Here is an 18,388-nt window from a genome sequence, read left to right on the forward strand (position 1 = left end):
CTAAATAAATTCAAATAATTACAGGAAGGCAGGAAAAAATACAAACAAAAGAAAAAAAACAGAAGAAACAGAAAGCAAAATAAAATTGCATACTTTAAATCCTAATGTAGCAACAATTATATTAAATAGAAATGGTCTATATACATGACTTAAGAAACAGATTGTCAGAGTGAATTTTTTCAAAGATGTTCCAACTTTGGCTATCTACACTTCAAATATAAAGATTAAATGCAGGTTAAAAATAAAAATAAAAAGGCAGTAAAACCTACCAAACACTAATCATAAATTTAAAAAAACATAAATTGACCAGGTACTATGGTGCTTGCCTGTAATCCCAGCCACCGGGGAAGCTGAAGCAGGAGGATCATGGGTTCAAAGCCAGCCTCAGCAAGTTAGCAAGGCCCTAAGAATATAGCAAGACCCTGTCTCTAAATAAAATATAAAAAGGGCTGGGGATGTGGCTCAGTAGTAACCGTCCCAGGTTCAATCATTGGTACTAACCACCCCCCTTCAAAAAAAACCCCATGAATTACTGAGGGGAGGGGGGATAGTAGGGGATAGGAAAGGTAGCAGAATAAAACAATTACTAATTGGGCATTATGTAAAATTGTGGATGTGTAACCGACGTGATTCTGCAATCTGCATTTGGAGTAAAATTGGGAGTTCATAACCCACTTCAATCTAATGTATGAAATATGATATGTCAAGAGCTTTGTAATGTTGTGAACAACCAATAAAAAAAAGAAAAAAAATATTAGATAAAGTAGACTTCAGAGCAAAGAATAGTACCATAAATGGAAAAGGAGACTGATATGAATAAAAATGTTCAACCCGCAAATACACATGGCAATTCTAAGTTAGTATGATTCAAACAACACAGCTGTAAAATCTGTGAAGCAAAAGCTGTCAAAAATGACAGAAATAGAAAAAGAAACACAGTCATAGTTGGAGCCTTCAACATCCCTCTCTCAACCACTTAAATAGCTGGACAGGACAGTTCAGTAACACTACCAGCCAACAGGATTCACTTGACATTTGTAAAATGTGTTAACAGCCGAACTCATATTCTCTTCTGTGACAACAGGATGTGTGCTAATTTAGAGCACATCCTGGGCCATAAAACAGCCTCAAATAATCTTGAAGCACTGAAATTACAGTGTTAGACCACAATGGGATCAGACTATGAATCAATAACGGAAGGATAATAGAAAACCCTCCAAACACTTGGAGTCTAAGTCCAGAATTTAACCCATCTATCAAAAAGAAAGCTTCAAGGAATTTTTAAAAATGCAATGATTTGAATGAAAATTGTTTCAATGAGACAAAGTGAGGTTTATTGAACTATGTGAATACAAAAGAGGAAAATTTTCAAATCAGTACTTTAGTCTCCTACCTAAAGAATATTTCTTTTAAATGAGCAAAAGAAATCCAAAGAAAGCAAAAGAAACCTAAGACAAAAGAAGAAAGAACACAATAAAGATGAGAGCATAAATCAATAAAACCGATAACAGAAAAACAATCAGCGAATAATGAAACAAGGAAATGGTTCTTTGAAAATGACAAGAAAATTAACCAACTTGCAGCCAGCCAGACAGAAAAGTCATATATTACCAATATTACAAATGAGACAAGAATATCACTATGATCCCTTCGGACATTGAAAGAATAAGAACCACTTCACGAAGAAATTTGACAATTTAGATGAAATGGTTCAATGCTTCAAAAAACACAAACTATTACAATTTATCCAATATGAAACAGATTATCTACACAGCCCTTTAAACTGGATGCTGTAGCACAGGCCTGTAATCCCAGCTGCTCAGGAGGTTGAGGCAGAAGGATGGCAAGTTCAAGACCAGCCCCAGCAACCTAGCAAGCCCTTGTCTCAAAATAAAAATGACTGGAGATGTGGCTCAGTGGCAAAGTGCCTCTGGGTTTAATCCCCAGTACCAAATAAAAAAAAAGAAAAAGAAATAAATAAACAGCCCTGTAACTATTATATAGTAAATTAAAACTTTTAAAATTTTTTCCAAAAAAGAAATATCTAAGACTAGAGAGTTTCATTATAGAATTTTACCAGACATTTAAAGATCATCTAACACCAATTCTACATGAGCTCTTGCGGAAAATAAGAAAGGACACTTTCTTAAATTGTCTTTAAAGCTGATAGTACCTTGACACCAAACATAAAAAGAAAAAGAAGAACAAGAAAACAATATAAAAAAGAATACTATACACCAATATCCCTCACTAATATAGATATAAATATTGGAAGGTAGAATTGTTCTAGGAACTTAAAACTGATTCAACATTTTATAATCAGTCTAGTCCTGCACAGTAACCAAGAAAAAAAAACTGATAAAATTCAAAACCCATCCATGAGTAAAACTCTCAGAAAAATAAAAATAGAACTTCCTTAACTTGAGAAAGGGCATATAGGAAAAAAATCTATAGCTAGCATCATACTGAAGAGAAATCATGAATATTTTCCCCCAAAACTGGGAAGAAGACAAGGATGTCTACTCTCACTACCCTTATTCAACGTAGAGCTACAAGTTCTACCCAAGTCAATAAGGCAAGAAAAGGAAATGAAAGGCATATGGATCAAAAAGGAACAAGTAACTCTTCATATTTGCATGTAAAATAATTTTTTGTCTATATAGGAAACTCCCAAGTCTTAAAGAAAAAAACTCCTAGAACTACAAAGTGCATTCAGAAACTAAGCAAAATAAAAGATAAACATCAAAATAAAATGTAACCATTTCTATATGCTAATAATGACCATGAAGGCACTGAAATTGAAAAATATCTATAATACCATTTAACATTATTTTAAAAAGAAATACTTAAATGTAAGTCTAACAAAATGTGTATAGGATCTGCATGCTGAAAACTACAAAATGCTGAGGAAAGTAACTTTAAAGATGATTTAAATAAATGGAGAGACATACTTTGTTCATGAATTGGAAGATTCAACACAGTGAAAATATCAGTTATCCATAAATTGATATGCTGATTTAATGTAATTTTCTTATTAAAATAACAGAAACAAAATTGCTCTAAAATTGTAGGGCGAGACATTGAAACTAGAAGAGCTGAAACAATTTTGGAAAAGTAGAATGAACTTGGAGGAATCATTCTACCCACTTTTAAGACATCTAGCTATGGGCCTCAAGTACCATTCAGTACTGACAGAGGGACAGACTTATCAGTCAACTGAACTAAAAGAAGATCCCAGATACAGACCCACAAAAATATGCCCAAAAGATTTCAACAAATATACAAACCCGATTCAATGAAGGAAAGATAACCTTTTCAAAAAACGGTGCTGGAACATTTGGATATCCATAATCAAAAAGAAAAAAAAAGTCAAATCTCACCCTTTAGACACATATTAAACTTCAAATGGATATGGATTTAAGTTGGTATATAACACAGAACTGTACAACTTTTCAGAAAAAAAAGGAGAAAATCTGCATCTACTGATCAGCACAATAGTTCTCAAATTAGACATCCAAAGCATGAGGCATTAAAGAAAAATAAATTAAGCTATATTAAAATTAAATTGGGGCTGGTGTTGTGGCTTAATGGCAGAGCACTTGTTTAGCATGGGTGAGGCACTGGGTTCTATCATCAGCACCACCCAAAAACAAATAAATAAAAAATAAAGGTTAGTGTCTTTTAAAAAAATTAAAATTTTTTTGTCTGTGAAAAACCCATTAAAAGGAAGAGATGATAAGCTACATACTGAGATAAAAATAATTGGTAACCATATATTCAAGGACTAATACCTAGAAAATATAAAGAAGCCTCAAAACTTAACAGTAAAAATAAAACACAACTAGAAAATGGACAAAAAAAAAAGCACCAGGAAAATATATGAATGGCAAACAAGCACATGAAAAGATGTTTAACCTTGTTGATCAATAGGGAAATACAAATTAAAACCACAATAAGCCCGAAGGGTAGCTCATGCCTGAAATCCCAGGGACTCAGGAGGCTAAGGAAGAGAGACTGAGGAACAAAGATCTCAAGTTCAAGGTCAGCCTTAGCAATTTCTGGAGGCCCTAAGCAACTCAGCAAGACCCTATCTCAAAATTTAAAAAAAATTAAAAAATAGAAATTAAAAGTGCTGGGGATGTGGCTAAGTGGTTACGCACCTCTGGGTTCAATCACCTGGTACCAAAAAACAACAAAACAAAACAAAAAAAAACAACACAATGAGGCAGTACTACATACATCAAATTGGCTGAAATTTGAAAAGTTAACACCGAATGCTGACAAACACCCAGAGACGTCAGCTCACCAGAATTGCTGGCATATGGGGAATGCCAATGCTACAACCACTCTGGAAAATATTTTGGCAGTTTCTTGAAAATTGACACAGAGGTAGAACCAAAATCAATGGTTAAGTAACAAAGCAAGTTATAGATGAATATGCATCCCATTTTAAAAAACACAACACAAAATAAAATTTGTATTGTGGGGGTATTTATATTTGCGTTACTTAGAAAAATGTTGTCGGAGTATGCATGGTAACTGTGCCTGGTGGTTACATCTCCCTTACAGAATGAGAAGGGAGACAGGAAACAGGGTCTTCAGCTGTGGGGTGTGGTTAGAGGCAGCCCCTACAACAGATCACTCTGGGGAGACAGGTTCACCCTGTGCTGTTCTAAAAGGTAGCCACTAGCTTCCTGTGGCTGTTGAACACTTGAACTGGGCTAGCATAACTGAGGGTTTCAATTTTTAATTTCAATTCTTTTAACATAATATTTGATAACCAGGCACAGTGGCATGTTGTGACTATAATAAAAACCAAGCCTAGCCTTGGATAATTTAGCAAGACTCTGTCTTAAAATAAAAAAAGACTAGGAATATATCCCCTGGGTTCAATCTCTAGTACCAAAAAATAACAATAACAATGGCAATAATAATCATCATTTTGAAAAGTTTGCTAGTGGCTAACTTAGTGGACTGCACAGCTCTAAAATCAAAATGAATGTATCCACATCCTGTTTCCTCCCCTTTCATATTGTTTAAACAACAGTACATTTCTGAACACTTCAATTTCTTCAGCTATCCACCTGGGATGGTATCAGTTTTCTACTGCTAAGATTTTTATGCAATTTGTTTAGAACTATACTTCAATATTGATAACATAATAAGTTCTCCTTTTATGTAATGCTTTGTGTATTATTTGATTTTTTCACAGTAAACACATATTTCATGATTTTTATCAAATGCATTTTTTGAAAACTAACCTTTACTAGCTTGGTAGAGACTTTCCTCCACAGATAGAAAAACATACTAACTTAAACCCCATTTTCCCTTCTACTCTCTTTACCCTCTCGTCAGTTAAGGCTGACATTATTAAACAGGTAGTATAAAGTCTGAAAGGGCAGAGATTGAGTGTTCCTAAGAAGTCTGAGACTGCCCTGGCTTCAGCCTACATTTCCCAGTTATCTTCATTGACTCCCACTGAAAGCAAGCCCTGAGGCTCTGCTGGAGGATCCCCTGCCCACACCCCAGGTCACTTCTTTCCTTGAGCTACTTTCCTCTCCTTTCCCCCTTTGTTCGACCTTTTAGAACTTCTACAGCCCATGCCTTCATGGAGCTTAGAGCGGTGGAGGAGAAAGAAAATATAAAGTATCAAATTAATTTTTGTGATGAATAAATGAAACAAAGATGTATAGATATCAACGTAGATTAAAGTTGGTGGGAAAAAAATTGATCAGAGAAGGTCTTTCTGAGAGAGTGACCATGATGGTTGATTTTATGAATCAACTTGACTGGGTGAGAAGGTGCCCACAGAGCTGGTTAAACCTCATCTCTGGGTGTATCTGTGAGGGTGTTTCCAGAGGAGCCTGGCATTGGATTAGTGAACCCAGGAAAGCAGATGACCCTACTGTGAAGAGCAGGCTGTGCTCTGCTCTGAGTCGCTCCATGATGTAGAGAACAGCAGTTTGCAGGTTGTACCTAAATCTATGTTAGTCCATTTTGTTACACAGTAGTTTGCCACAAGCTACTCCATATTTTGGGTTTAAGAGCTGAGGTAGAATGACCCCACACTTTGTTTATGCAGGTAAGCAAACACCATCTGCCTAGCATAACCTTAAAGCATAAACTGATAAATAAATTAATTGTGCTAATAAGAATGACCACAAGTGAACTTATTAGTCAGAAACACATGGATGTATATGAATATCAAACTCATAACAGAAAACCAGAACCATGAGCTTAGAGATCACACCAGACCACCAAGTGATGCAACTTCCAGACTGGACACCCATAAAAAGACAGGTCAAGACCAGACACAGTGGCACCCTGACCACATCACCTGGTCTCTCATCATGAGCCTTGACCAGAAAAATTGCCACACAGATGAACCTTTGAGTCTCTGACCTCCGTCTTTAGCAGAGTGTGGTTTCTCCTACCCATGATAAAACCATGCAAGTCCCACTCCAAGCTGACACTATGAGACTGCCATCCATCCAGACTTTGGCTCTGAACAAGTTCTTCAGCTGGTTCCAAATCTTATCTGACCACCTACAGTGACTATTTACATTTATGTCTGCTCTCTGCCTCTGCTTAGAGTTCAGCCTTCTAAATCCCTAGGACAACCTTACCACTTTGCCTTTCTGGTATATATTCCATGTTCTTTCCCATCTTAGTGTCTTTAAAATATATACACATATCACACGCATATATATTTCAGACTTGATATGTGTGACTTGAGCATTACAGATATCAGAAATTAAGATTAGAATAAAAGACCTGTGGCTACCCAGTTTATGACTACCAGGTGACCCACAGTTACTCAGTGAACTATACCACTGATGAAAGTGCTATAGCCTGTGAATGTTTTGTTACTCAATAAACTCTGACGTTGCAGAAAGACACAAATGGACTTGGTCCACGTTAATGATGCAGCTTGCGCCACAGTGTGGGTGGACCTCAGATAATCTGTGAAAGACTGAACAGAAAAGGGGCAGGTTGCATTAACTTGGTCTGACTACATGAACTAGGACATCAACCTTCTGCCCTCCTAGTTCTCAAGTCTTCAGACCCAGACTGCAATCTCTACCATCAGCCTACCAGTTCTCAGGCTGCACATTACCCCATTGGTTCTCCTAGGTCTTCATCTTGCAAAGCACCATATTGAGTGATTCTCAGGCTCTACAGTTGTGTGAGTCAACACCTTTCACTAATCTCTTCCTGGATAGGTGGATAGACCAGGTAGAGAGAGAGAGAGAGAGAGAGAGAGAGAGAGAGAGAGAGAGAGAGATTACAAACAAATATCACTATCTACAGATAGGTAGTTTTCTATTGGTTCTTTTTCTCTGGAGAACCCAGACTAAATATGGTAACATTTAAACTGAAAAAGGGAGGTGTTGGCTATGCAGTGAGCTAAAGTCAAGGTCTCCAGGTGGAGAAGATAGGGTATAAAATTCAAAGACGCTAAGATGGGAAGGAACATGGAATTTCCTAGAAATATAAAGGCTGATGTGATGAGAAAATGAGTAGTCAAGAAGTGTCAGGATGGAAGGACTACCAGAGGAGAGCCAGAGGAAGGAGTGGGAGTTAATGTCAAGGGCTAGAGTTTCACTGGGAGGCTTACCTGGAAAGACTCCACCACTCATCTGCAGGGATGTTGGCAGAATTCAGCTCCCTGCGAGCTGTCAGATGAGGGCCTCAGCCCTTTGCTGGCTGTCATAGTTCTTTGCTGTGTAGTTTTCTCCTATGATGGCTTACTTCATCAAAACCATTCAAGGGAGAGTCAACAGAGAAGCTAAGACTAAAGGAGAAATGACAAGTATTTAGCTATTAAATAATATGTAATGAGTGCCAACAATGTGCCCCCCACCTGGGGCATCAAAGGAGGTTCAAGACAAATGGGGATAAATAAAACCCAGTGTCTGCCCCCAGAACAATCACAGGCCAACAGGAGAGAAAGACTGTTACAGAAATCACAGTTTGATAAATGCAAGAATGAAGACACAATCTACAGAAAGACACGAGAGAACACAGAGAAGACTATCAGAAAAAGTTGAAGCTTGAGCAAGGTAAGGAGAGGTGAATGGGAAATGAGTTAAGCAAGGTAATGTGTGGAACCAGGAAGTGAAAAGGAGCAAGAGTAAGAAACAGCATCATGCATTGAGAGGAAGATAAATCATTGGCTTATTTGAAAGATAAGGTGGAGGAAACAGGGAGGACCGGGTGGGGTGGGGGGAGGGACACGACAGTGACCTGCAAGTAGGTATAATGGGGCCACATGAAGATCCGTTGCTTCTTTAGGTAATAGGTGGGTGGGGGGTGCAGACGTCTAAGCAAGAGAGAAATGTGGCATATTCTGTACTTTAAGCATGTCTCTGCAGTGACTGTGTGGAGAATGAACAGGAGGGAAGCAAAGGAAGAGAGGGCCACTGCAGGAACCTATCCAAGTTAACCAAGGCCTGGACTGAGAGAACACCTGTGGGAAGAGAAGATGTGGATAGATTAAAGCTATCCGGGGACATAATCAACAGGCTCTATGCATTGCTTATAAGGGATGATGACAGAGCTTTGCATGAGAATGAAGCAAAAGATGACAGTTCTAGAAGCATCTGTTTTTTTATTCAGAAGCTATTTGGACAAGTAAGGCTACAAGTTTCTAAATTCAAATCTAGAAACACAAGCCTCCAGCTCCCTGTGAAACATACAGGGGAAATTTCCCAGCCAGAATTTCATGACTTTGAATTTCATGTATTTGAAGCTCAAGAGAGAGATCTGACTGCTATAGAGGTTGGGAGATCTCCAGAGAATGGGGAGAAAATGTCAAGGAAGAACAGGAAGTAGATTGAGTTCTAGGGCACCTGGACATTTAAGGAGATCCAGCTACAGACTCTAAGAACAAATGCAGAATCAGAAAGAAAACCAAGAAAAGTGGGGCCACTCCTTGAAATAAAAAGGAAAAGAGATTTATAAGAAGAATGGTTTTGCTGGTGGGGTAAAGTGCTATAAAGAGGTCAAGCATAACAAGTATTGAAAAATAGCCCCTGCACTTACACTGAACCTTCACTTAATGGCCTCATAGGATCATGAACTCTTATCAGCTACAGTAGTTCCCCCTTATCCACAGGTTCACTGTCTATGGTTTCAGTTACCTGAGGTCAACCACAGTCTGGAAATTTTAAATGAAATTCTCCAGGAATAAATAATTCATAAGTGTTGAGTTGCATGCTCTTCTGAGTAGCATGATGAAGTCTCTCACGGCCCAGTACATTCAGCCTGGAATGTGAGTCATCATTTTTGTCCAGCATACCCACTCTCTACACACTGCCGCTTTGCAGCTATCCGGGTTATTGAATTGACTATTTCAGAATTGCGGATCTTATATATAAATTCAGTACTATCCTTCATTTTAAGCATCCATTAGAGTTCTTATAATTTATCCTTTATGCCAGGCATGGTGGCACAGGCCTGTAATCTCATTGACTCATAATTCAGGTGAATTACAAGTTTGAATGCAGCCAGGCAATGTTGTGACACCCTTAGCAATTTACTGTGATTCTGTCTTCAAATAAAAATAAACATCACTGTGGATGTAGTTGAGTGGTAAAGTCATCCTGTGTTTAATCTCCATTTCAAAGAAAAAGAAAAAAGAAAAAGAGTGAATTCAATGTTTAAATAGTGTGATAAGAAGGAACTTTCCCCAACTTGGTTTTTAAAATCTAAAACAAAAGCAAGAAAAGAAAAAAAAACCCTACATCTAATACTGTACTTAATGATGTGAAACTCAGTACTTTTTTTTTTTTACTAAGGAACAAGGAATAAATATCTACTTTCACCACTCTTTTTCAGCATCATATTGAAAGTCCTATAGAAAAGAGAAATAAGTCCAATAAGACAAGAGAAATAAATAAAAGGTATAAAGATTAGGAAATAAAAAATAAAATGGTCTTTGTTCACATGTAACATGATTGTCTGCAGAAATTCCAAAGAATTTCTGGAAATGAATAGCTTAATAGTACAGTCCCTGCCTGGTATATACAAGGTCCTAAGTTTAATCCCCAGAACTGAGAAAAAAAAAGAAAAGAAAAAAGAGAAAGAAAGAAAATCCCAAAGAACTGAAGAAAAGCAAACAAAAAACTCTACTACTAGAATTAATAAATAATTATAGCAAAGTTGTAGGATATAAGATTAGTACCCAAATTCTGTTACCTTCCTATGTGTCAGCAATGAAAAATTAGAATTGGATGTTAAAAACCATGCTATGTCCATTGGTGCCAAAAGCATGAAATATTCTCATACAAATCTAACAAAACATGTTCATTATCTATGTGAGGAAAACTTAAAAATGATTTTAAAATGAAAGAACTAAATAAATGAAAAGATATTCCATGTTCATGGATAGCAAGATTCAACATTGCTAAGACGCCAGTTCTTCCCAAACTAATCTACAGATTCATTGCAATTCTAATCAAAACTCCAGCAATTTATTTTGTGAAAATCAGCAAACTGATTCTAAAATTATATGGAGAAGCAAAAGATCTAGAGTAGCAAAAATAATATTAAGAGAAAACAGCAATGAGGATGAATACTATCTAACTTAGAGACTTTCCATAAAGCTACAGTAACCAAGATAGCATGTTACTGTTATGATCATAGACAAAGAGATACGTTTAACAGAAGAGAGATCTCAGAAATGGACCCATATATGCATAGTCAACTCATCTTTGAAAAAAAACAGCAAAAGCAACACAATGGAGCAAAGGGAGTTTTAACAAATGCAGCTGAATCCACAGGACATCTACATATAAAAGAATAAACATAGACACATATCTTACACCCCTCATAAAAACTAACTCAAAGCAAATCATTGCCCTAAGTATAAAGTGCCAAACTTCAAAACTCCTAGAAGATAAGAGATTATTGAGATAATCGTGGGTTTGCTGATGACTGTTTAGATACAACACTGAAGACATAATCCATGAAAGAAAAAGAAATGACAATTTTGGAGAGGATTCATAAAAATTAAAGAACTTCTGCTCTGCAAAAGATGCTATCCAGAGAACAAGAAGGATTGGGACCTGAAACAGAACAAGGTACATTCCATGCTTTTATAATTATGTCAAAATGGATTCTACTGTCGTGTAAACTAAAAAGAACCAATAAGAGAGAGAGAGAGAGAGAGAGAGAGAGAGAGAGAGAGAGAGAGAGAGAGAGAATAAGAAGGTGCCGAGCTCTGTGGTGCATGCCTATAATCCCAGTGGCTCAGAAAGTGAGGCAGGATGATGGCAAGTTCAAGGCCAGCCTCAGCAACTTAATGAGCCCTAAGCAATTTAAAGAGATCCTGTCTCAAAGTAAAAACAAAATAAAAGGGGCTGAGGATGCGACCCAATGACAGACCAATCTGAATTCAATCCCAGTGCCAGGAAGGAAGGAAGGAAGGGAGGGAAGGAGGGAGAGAGGGAGGAAGGAAGGAATGAAGGAAGGAAGGAAGGAAGGAAGGAAGGAAGGAAAGTGGGAAGGAGGGAGGGAAAAATACCTAGCCCCATGGTACAAGTGCAAGTGTAGAAATAGCATAAAAGGGCTGGGGATGTGGTTTGGTGGTTGAATGCCCCTAGGTTCAATTCCTGGTCCTAAGAAGCAAAAGATAGAGGGGTTATTGAGAGAGAACAAGAAACTAATAAAGAGAGAGATAGAACAAGCAAGCAAGTTACAGTTACAGACTGGGAGAAAATATCTTCAATCAATAAACCTGATAAAATATCCAAAGAATTCTTAGAACTCAGTAATAAGCTAATGGTCAATTTTAGAATGACCAAGAAATCTAAATAAAGATCTAAATAAACTCCTCTACTAGAATCTATACAGATGGCAACAAAAGCATAGGAAAACATGATAAGCATCATATTCTGGAGAAATCAGCAATGAGATACCATTGCATACCTATTAGAGTGGTTAAAATCCCACACCAACTGCTGGTGAGGATATGGAACAACAGGAACTCACATACATTGCTGATGGGAATGAAAAATGATTCGGGCACTTTGGAGGAGAGTCTGGCAGTTTTATATGAAACTAAACATTTTCTTTCTCATCGACAGCCATTACACTCCTTGATACTTACCCAGTCGGTTGAAAACTTAACATCTCACAAAAGCCTGCACGTGAATCTTTATAGTAGCTTGATTCATCATTGCCAGACCTTAGAAGCCACCGAGATGTGCCTCCACAGGAGAATGAATAAATAGTGGCACACTCAGGCCATGGAAAATCATTCAGCAATAAAAATAAATGAGTAATGAAGGAACAAAAAGAAACAGATGAACCTTAAATGGATATGAAAACATCTTCAGTCAACATAGCTGATAAAATATCCAAAGAACTCTTAAATTGATAAGTGAAAGAAGCTGATCTGGAAGGGCTATGTAGTAGCTGATGCCTACTAAATGACTTCCTGGAGAAGGTGAAACTGTGGCAACAGATCAGGTATTTGTGGAGAGGCAGAGATGGCTTGGCAGAGCACAGGTGGTTTATTGGGCAATGAAACAATTCTGTGCAAAACTTGTGTTGGATACATGTCATGGCACATTTGTCAAAACCACTAGAACATACAACACCAAGAGTAAACTCTAATGTGACTATAGACTTTAATTGGCAATGATGTGTCAACGTTGGTTCATTAATTCTAACCAATGTGCCACACTGATAGAAATACTGATGATGTGGAAGGATGTGTGTGTGTGTGTGTGTGTGTGTGTGTGTGTGTGTGTTGTATGGGGAGGGTAGTCATATGAGAACTCTGTACTTTCCGCTCAATTTTGCTGTAAACCTAAAACTGATCTAAAAAAAAAATTTAAAAATCCAAAGTCTATTAAAAAATGTGCGAATCAGTCATCATCAAAATATTTTTAGGCCCACGCAGGTGCAGGGACCACCAGATAGAGGAAGCTTCATCTCAGCAATCCATAGTATAAAACAGAGGTTACCTTCGAGCATTTCCTTCCAAGCCAATAGGGACTTTCTTCTTTGCTTATTCTTCTGGTTTGTGGGTGAAACACTGTGTTCTTAGAAGGTTCAAGGACAAGTCAGCAGAACAGCTGTGGATGAGCTTCCTGGGAAGCCTTGCTAACGCCTTGAAGCGTTTAGACTCTTATTCCCTGGCTGCCCGCGATATAATGCAGTTGCCATAGGACACATCTGAAGTCACCTGGCTCCAAGCCTTTGGGATTGTTCACCTGTCCTAGCCCACTGTTGGTATTTTCCTGGTTTTTACTTTTCTTTTCTTTTACATTCTTCCGGAACACTTGACATATAGAATATGAAAACATGCCGTCATCTTCCCTCTCCAAGTTCTCGAGGTCAGTGGTTCTCAGCCTGAGCTACACACAAAAATCAATTAAATTACAACGCCTGCCCCTTCATCCTGAGATTCTAATTCTTTTTTTCAGTACTGGATATTGAACCCAGAGGCACTCTGCCACTGAGCTACATTCCCAGCCATTTTTAATATTTTGAAAGAGGGTCTTGCTAAATTGCCAAGACAGGCCTCAAACTTGTGATCCTCCTGCCTCAGCCTCCTGAGTAATTTAGACTGTAGGCAAGGGACACTGCTCTTGACTCTGAGATTTTGGTTCAGCTCATCTGGGCATGGGTAGTTTTCCAACCTACCCAGGTAACTAATGTTCAGTCAAGGCTTCAAATTATGGGCCTCGAAGAGTCCTTGAGGTTCACTAAGACTTCTGCACTCAAATCAGTCAAATAAACTTATCAGACATTTGTAAAGATCCTCTTCCTGGCTTCTTCCCATCCCTAGCATACCCTAGAAGGTTCTAGGACACCTTCTTCTTGTCAATTTATTCACTAGTTTTCATACGTAGCACTAAGTATAAAAAGGGTGCTCAGAAAATATGGTCACCTCCCTCAGAATATAAAAAGCATCATTAACCTAAACATCTCAAATATAAGGCACTATGTTATAGGGTCACCATTTATAAAAAATAAATGCCAAATGTCTTCTTTGATATAAGGAGAGCAAATAAGAACAGAATAGAGAGGAAGAGCATGAGAAGAAGATCACCGCTAAACAGGGATGAGAGGGGGGAGGGAAAGAGAGAGAGAAGGGAAATTGTATGGTAAAGGAAGGAGACCCTCATTGTTATACAAAATAACATAAAAGATGAAGTGAGGGGAAGGGGGAAAAAACAAGAGAGAGAAATGAATTACAGTAGATAGGGTAGGGAGAGAAGACGAAAAGGAGGGGATGAGAGGGGAGGGAAGGGGAGGGAGGGGGGATAGTAGAGGTTAGGAAAGGCAGCAGAATACAACAGACACTAGTATGGCAGTAGGTAAAAAAGTGGATGTGTAACCGATGTGAATCTGCATTATGTATATAGGGTAAAAATGGGAGCTCATAATCCACTTGAATCAAATGTATGAAATATGATATGTCAAGAACTTTGTAATGTTTTGAACAACTAATAAAAAAAATATGATTTTCATTTATACAACACAAAGGTCCCCGATCAGACTGTATATAACCTCTGTCCTGACTCAGGGCTGTGTCAGCCATTCATTGAAGGATACCACACAGGCCGGATGACCTGTTCTTATGTCGAGGGATTCAGCAAGGCACTAACACCATACCCGACATTGTGGGAGTCTGACCCCAGGGAGCAGGAAAGGTTTGCTCAGGGTATGTGCTGATGGGCTTGCTATGGGCTTGCTATGGAGCTGGGAGATTTACCCAATGGGGAGCAGTTGCACTATGGTATAGTCAGATCTTGTCTTTTATATTGATGACACTGGTGGTGTGTAAAGGAAGATCTCAGAAGACTGGGGAAGGGCACAGTGGCCACCAAGACTCCAAGTAAGTATTGGAAAGTATTGTACTTGAGAGTCGCTGAGGGAATCTTAAAATTAAGATTCCCAGGAGCTCAGGAGTAGTAACAACAGTGGTCTCTTAGTCACCCAGGAGAGATCAGCCCTAGGACCTCAGGCAGATATCAAACTCCACAGATGCTCAGATACCTTCTATAAAGTACCATCCTATTTGCAAATCCTCTTGCATAATTTAAATCATCTCTAGATTACTTGTAATACCTAATACAATGCAAATGCTCCATAAATAGTTGTTACACTATATTGTTCAAGGAACAATGGAATGAAAGTCTGTACATGTTCAGTACAGAGGGAATTTTTTTTCCAAACAGTTTTGACCCACCGTTGGTTGAATCTGAAGAGGCAGAGCCCACAGGAGTGGAGGGCCAACATTATCTGAGTCTTTTTCCTGCAGCCTCACATATACTTTGCTCATATACTACATCAAGGCTGCCAAGGCCATCTTATTTTTTCAGTTGGTTATCATTAACTTTGCCGTGGACAAACCAAAGGCTCTGCATGAATATTTCCCTCACAAATATGATGTGATCAAAAGTCAAAAAAAGACATATCGTCTTGGGAGTACGTATACCTACAACCTCCCCATACTGTTCACAATCAAGTGACAAAAGAAGACACTGATCAGGGAGATTGAATGACAAACTTCCATTTCCTTCCTTCCAGGAAGCCCTATGAACCTAGACAAAGCATGAAACCTATGATAATCAGGATGTAAATGCTTCCCCTACAATTCTACAAGTGTTTTCCTATACTTAAGGGAATCTGAGTGAAGTCTTTTCTTTGGCCTCAAAAGTGTCATTATAATATCCACACAGTCCAAAATATAATTTTTGCGTTCATTTCCTAAGATTTACTTCTGAAATACATAGCAATGAAGAATCATTTTATGCTCTTCTTTCAATATATGCTGTCTCCAAGGCTGAATATTTTTCTTGAAATGAAAAATAATCGCTGAGAGCTTATCTTTTGTCATTTAAACAAACAAAACTTAGGTCCCACCTGTCTTATTAAATCAGAATCTGTTTTAACAAGCTCCCAGCTGATCTCATTTATCGCCTCCTGGACCTCAGGTGTCCACATAACCTTTGCCATATTCACTTTATCCTCCACTATTATTCACTCACATTCCTTTAGATTATTTAACTCTAAAATTTTAGTCATTCTGAACAGCAACCATTAAATCATGGGTTTGATGAATTTCTTAAAAATGCACAGTAAGGGCTGGGATTGTGGCTCAGTGGAAGAGTACTTGCCTAGAATGTGTGGGTACTGGGTTTGATTCTTAGCACTACATATAAATAAATAAATACATTTTTAAAAAATACACATTAAAATATGTAACTATTTCTGAAAATCCACTTATGGATCGATCAACTAAGGTTCCTGCAACACTCCCCTGGCCCCCAAACTGACTACTGCCTCTCAAAGTTTCAAGGTTAGTAATCAAGATAGAGAACCTTAGAGAATGGGAGAAAAACTCTAACCACCAGGACTTCAGATAGAGCACAAATCTCCAGGATAGACAAAGAACTCAAAAAACTTAACACCAAAAAATAAAAATAATAACCCAATCAATAAATGGGCTAAGGAACTGAACAGACACTTCACGGAGGAAGAAGAACAAATGGTCAAAAAAAATATGAAAAAATGTTCAACATCTCTAGCAATTAGAGAAATTTAAATCAATTGTCAGAATGGCAATTATCAACAATACAAGTAACAATAAATGTTGGTGAGGATGTGGGGGAAAAGGTTCACTTATATATTGCTGGTGGGACTGCAAATTGGCACAACCACTCTGAAAAACAGTATGGAGATTCCTTAAAATACTTGGAATGGAATCGCCATTTGACCCAGTTATCTCACTCCTTGGTTTATACCCAAAGGACCTAAAATCAGCATACTACAGTGCTGAAGCCACATCAATGTTTATAGTAACACAATTCACAATGGCTAATCTATGAAACCAACCTAGGTGCCCTACAAATGGATTTTTTAATGTGGCATATACACACAACAGTATAGGACTCAGCCATAAAGAAAAATGAAATTATGGCATTTGCCAGTAAATAGATGGAACTGGACACTATCATGCTAAGTGAAATAAGCCAATCCCCAAAACCAAAGGCAGAATGTTCTGATATATGGATGCTAACCCACAATCAGTGAGGGGAAGAACAGAAATTCATTGGATTCGACAAAAGGGAATGAACGGAAGGGAGGAGGGATGGGAATAGGAAAGACAGTAAAATGAATCGGACATAACCTTCCTATGCTAATATGTGAATACATGAGCAGTGTAATTCCATGTTATACACAACCAAAATAATGGGATCCTAATTGGAACAAGTCATACTTATTCTATGTATGTATAATATGTCAAAATATACTCTACTGTCATGTATATCTAGGAAGAACAATTTTTTAAAAAAAAAGTTGCAAGTTTGGGAAGTTTACTCAGCTGCTGCTAGGTCCAGTGCAATGAGGGACAAACTTTGCTAACCCTTCTTTTTCCAGGACCCCCTTTCTTAGGCCTAGGGCCATCACTCAGCCCTATGGGAAGCCTGTGGCTGCAAAATGTATCCTTCCTCTCTGCCCTTGTCCTACCTGCCCCCTCTTAGACCCCAACCATGCTGGTTTTTTTTCTCAGAGGGCTAACCCTGAACTTAGAACAGAGTCACTGACTCTTCTTAGGGATTGCAGGTTTAACCTTCAGTATGCTGAAGTGATTTGTTTTCCAAGATTCTGCTCAAATAGATGTGTTCATGGGCCCCACTTTCATCCAGCCCCTGGTGGAACAGCCTGCCCATCTTTCCAGCTTCACTTTCTCTCATTTTCTCTCTATTCTATGGCTTTGCTACAGCCATTACTTGTATTTTGGTTCTTGGAACACGGCTTCCCCTCTCATATTATATAAGCTTCTTCCTGACCCAGGCCTTTTTCACTTGGTAGATTCCTTCCAGCAGATGTTCATGTGACTGTGCTGCCCACACCTTGTTTTGGTTTTACCTCAAATGTCACTTCTTTCCCCAAGGCAGCCTGATGGGGCTAACAGTTCATCGAGTGCCCCAACCCCCCATCCCCACCTCACCCCACCCCAACCCCACCAGATGCCTTCTGTCATGGCAGTTTCCATCTGGGCTGGTGTTGGCCCTCAGGAGACATTTCCAGTTGTCACAACCAGAAGATGTGACTGGCATCTAAATGGGTAACTAAGGGATGATGGTAAACATCTCAAAACATACAGGACACCCCTGCAACAAAGTTTTCTGACCCCAAATGCCATTAAGAAGCCGGTCTCTATCACAATTTTTTCTTTTGCCTTAGCACTAATGAGTAATAGGAATGGTGGATTTTATGTTTCTTCCCTGCTCAATCTCAACTTCATAAGAACTGGAGTTCCAGAATGGTCTCTGTTATATCTCCAGAACAGCACCCGGTGCCAAATTTTGACACTTTGGTCATGTCCCAGCAAGGTGAAGATTCCTGGCCCAACCTGAAA

The sequence above is a fragment of the Ictidomys tridecemlineatus genome, chromosome 1 (assembly GCF_052094955.1).
Source record: "Ictidomys tridecemlineatus isolate mIctTri1 chromosome 1, mIctTri1.hap1, whole genome shotgun sequence".
Classification (NCBI taxonomy): domain Eukaryota; kingdom Metazoa; phylum Chordata; class Mammalia; order Rodentia; family Sciuridae; genus Ictidomys; species Ictidomys tridecemlineatus.